General features: G+C 41.2%; 1 non-coding gene across 1 annotated transcript; it reads left to right on the forward strand.

The window, feature by feature from the left end:
* Positions 1-2379: 2379 nt before the first annotated feature.
* Positions 2380-2461, forward strand: trnas-cga (transfer RNA serine (anticodon CGA)). The gene has a single exon. It is a non-coding gene; the product is annotated as a tRNA-Ser (tRNA).
* The last annotated feature ends 1901 nt before the right edge of the window (positions 2462-4362 follow it).

The following is a 4362-nucleotide window of genomic DNA, read 5'->3' on the forward strand; positions in this document are numbered from 1 at the left end:
TTTGTAACTTCTCTAGCTCTAGTGGTGTTTGCTTACCATGTGAAATGTACTTTAATATGGTAAGTCCATTTGGCTGAAAGCTTCTGCCAAATTAAATTGTAAATTCTAGATTGGTACTCATACTTTGAGACACTTTATGAATATGGACCCAGGTTTACAAACTTTTAAATGTATAATAAATCAAACACATTACATGTTTGTTTATTTATATATTTGTATGGCTTCACACTGTTCCTTTATGTAATCAAGTTCTGCTTCTGCTCTTTGGCTGCACCTTATTTGCATAATGAAGGTTGAGCACAATCGACATTTGCTTTATTGAATTTGGATGAGCTCATTTATATGATAAAATCAACTTTCATATTTCAGGGAAACAAAAGTTAACCCACTGCATGTTCTGCACTTTCCACATACATTTTTTTAGATGACCTCATGTATTTGGGAGGAAATTCAAAGTTTTCAACAGTTATTTATTAACCTTTATTTATTCAGGTACATCCCATTCAAATGGAGATCTCATTTTCATGAGACCTGATTTACAATTGATGAGTTGCTAAAATATTCATAAACAAATAATCAAAATAACAGCATAAACCTTAAAGGACGTATAACATGAATACAGAATGATGACTGTAAAACATAAACAATTAACGTTATTAATTGTGAAAAAAAACTTGAAATTATCTTAAAATTAGATGAGGGACTGACCTTAAGAGCTGCTCCTAAAGAGTAGGCTATAAGGAAATTTCCAAACTCAAAATTGCTGGGAAATAAGCCTGTGTATGTTTTTGTCCAAAGTCACGGCATTATTTTTAATAGTGTGATGATGCAGAAGATGTAATTAGCTAGTTTGGGCAGTGAAATATGAACCTCAGCTTGTTAGGGAGGAAGATGGCTTCAGCAGAGAACTGAGCTATTGAAGCAAATCAAAATTGAATCTCACAAGCAGAAAAGGTAGCAAAGATGTTAAAGTTTTATGCTGTCGCCAATCCAAGAAAACTAAACAACAGGCTACAGCTTTAGCTATACACTTTTTTAGGTAGACCTGTAGGCCAGCTTGTTAATGCAAATATTTAATCGGCCAATCTCGACTCTCAGTACAGTGTCCAGCAGTGAATTCCAGTCTGTTGGAGGAATGGTGAGAGCTAGGAAGAACCCCTTTTCTCTGGGGAATCTACTCCTCCCTCAGGGGATAAACATGAACATCTGCACTACACTCCCGCCAGCCTGCTCCCCCGTCACCCAGCGCAAGAGCAACATTTGGGCTGATTAGCTCAATTACTGCCTGAACAAACAAGGACAAAGAGGAGAAGCCGAAAACAGAGATGACATCATTTTTTTTGAGAGAGAGGAGCTTCTAAATTAAAGAGCTACCATTGATGATCAAAGCATCCAAAGTCATTAATAAAGGGTTTAGTGTCATCAGTAATGGCCTGAGGTAATTCAAAAACAGACTCTTGAGCATTATGAGGGCTGAGATCCTTATTTGGCTCATGCTAATAAACAGTGTTATGACCATTATTGAATATATTAATTTGTCACAACACCCGTCAGTAAGCAGAGATGGACCATTAGAACCTTGGGTGAAATGGCTGTGACCATGGCAATAAAAACGACAAAGAACAACAGAAAGACACAGCAATGTTAACTACATCTTCATGAAGCATTCACGAGGCACTCATAAGTGTCACAAAAGTGATGCAATTACATAGCATGAATGTATTATAATGTGTTTTGACTGGCAATGCACAAAAAATAAACAAAATTTAGACGGCAAACATGCCGATGCTGTATCTGATAAACGTTCAGCATCACCACGTTTGGCATTGAAACGGTGATGAATGAAATGAGAGGCACAGCATATCCACAATGAAAGGATGGGTCAGTAATGTTTTGGGGCTGTTTTAACTCCAATGGTCCAGGGGCACTGGTTAAAATCAATGGTACAACCCATAGCCCTGGCAGTATGACAGGGAACCCCTCTTGTGCATGTCATAGCAGATTTTCACCTACATAAAGGTTAAGTGTTAATTGGCTAGCTATCTCTAGATATTCTCGGTGTAGCTGTAGTAACAACCTTGTTATAACTAGGAGAGCCCAATACATATGACAGCTTATGAAAATATTAAAGTGGTTAGCATTGTTGCCTCACAAGGAGAAGGTTCTGGGTCCCAGCTGGATCCTCTCCACCTGGAATATGCATGATGTCTCCAAGTTTTCCTCTGGGTACATTAGCATTAGTTAAGGGGTCAAGTGTGCCTGGATGTGGAAATGATTGGTGTTGAAATTTGAGAACAATTGCACAAGTGGGCTTGGTCTACCAATAATTTCACTGGAAATGAAGGAGTATGTTTTTAACTTAAGCATGTCTTGTCCTGTGTTGTGATGGCCGAGAGGTTAAGGTGTTGGGCTCGAAATCCAATGGGGTTTCCCCGCGCAGGTTTGAACCCTGCTCGCAGCACAAGCCTTCTTTAGGGTGACATGGATGGTGCAGTGGGTAGCACTGCCGCCTCACAGCAAGGAGGTCCTGGGTTCGAATCCTAGTGGGCCGGGGCCTCTCTGTGCGGAGTTTGCATGTTCTCCCCGTGTCTGCGTGGGTTTCCTCCGGGTACTCCAGTTTCCTCCCACAGTCCAAAGACAAGCAGGTTAGGATGATTGGAGAGTCTAAATTGCCCATAGGCATGAGTGAATGGTGTGTGTGCCCTTTGATGGACTGGCGACCTGTCCAAGGTATATTCCTGCCTTTTGCCAAATGTATGCTGGGATAGGCTCCAGCCCCCCTGCGACCCTGTTCAAGAATGAATGTCTTGCCCTTTCTGTAGATAGCAATGGGGACCTCCCTGTAGAATCGGGCTGGATGCTGTCTTTGTTGGAGCAGTGGGGGTCTATCTTGCTGATCAATGTGGTTATTTGGGAAGCATTGCTCTAAATTCTTTTGCTCTATGGTTATTATGCCTTTTCTGGGCAACACCCTGATATATTATTTTAATTTTGATGTTTTACAAACTAAGTCTGGTTAAAATGGCAAAAATATTGGTAGTCCAAGTGGCTAACATTACCTTCTGGGACCCTGTTCATATATACATCCTTTTTATGAGTTGTCATTGTCAATCAATCAAATATCAGTGACATGCTTGAGAGTAAAAGAGCATAAGAGGAGCAAAGAGGGTAATTTTTTCTGGTATGAACTCCTGACGCCACCTCCCACCCCCCGCTTCATGACCTCTTCAATAAATCATACCTTCAACCACCCTTTTTCATAGCTACAATTAAATACGTGTCCACACAAGTCAGCCCTTTCCAACAGTAGCCAACAGCCACTTCCTCTTCCCGCTGTGGAGAAAATTATGAGCAGGGGAGGGTAAAAAATATATTTCCAGAGAAGAATGAAAGTCCCATTTTTTTCAAGAAAACACACAAAAATAGCTCAGCGACGGAACATCTGAGCAGGTCATCAATGCAGTGTGTTTACAGGACGCTATGAGCCTGGAGGGAGGTCTGAAGGACCCACTCCTTTATTCTTATCTTATTCTTTCATGCTGGGTTCCTCGATGCTAATTGGCTCACGAATCAGTGATTCTTCAGCATCTTGGGTCTCAACGCCCCCAGGAATAAGCATGTGTTAAGAATTACTCAGTCAAAATGACCCCTCCCTCCTCCACACTTTACCCATGGACAGATAGGGAACTTCCGGAAATGACATCCCTGCACAGTGACAAATAAGATCTTTTGCTGTTCTGAGGTATTCTGTCTGTACAAGGACAGATCCCCTATTGAATTGGAATTGAATTGTCCCATATGTGGACCTCTGTCTGGGCACTAATCAATCACTAATCACCAATCATGGTTTGGTAAAAGCTGTTTTTATATTATGTATATCATAGTTCATTCTTGGCCATGCTGAAATACAGATGACAGGGATTCATAGCTGTGCGGGGAGCTCAATGAATTTCCTCAATGATCTATATTACATTATTGACATTTAGCAGACAATCTCATCCAGAGTGTCTGACACAACTTTTTGCATTTTTATATAGTATCCACTTCTGGATAATTCTGGGTAAGTACCTTGCTCAAAGTGTAAGCTACCAGGCCATGCAAGGGTGCGAGGGCACAGCGGAGAAACAAACGCAACAGGAACACGTCCAATGAAAGTGAAGGGATTTCTTTTTTCCTACAAATCTTTGGTGGAGTGCTGCCTAGGGAAGGCAGAGAGGTGTGAGCTTTAAGGGTTGTCTGGGTTTTCACTGTCTGGTCCATATCCTCAGTGTGATCTGGTTCCAACTTAGTTTCCAATTCTCTACCATATGGGAGTCTCATGCCGATGTCATGCTGCTGCAAATGCCCTCTCTCTCTGCTGCT

Source organism: Conger conger, chromosome 9 (assembly GCF_963514075.1).
Source record: "Conger conger chromosome 9, fConCon1.1, whole genome shotgun sequence".
Taxonomy (NCBI): domain Eukaryota; kingdom Metazoa; phylum Chordata; class Actinopteri; order Anguilliformes; family Congridae; genus Conger; species Conger conger.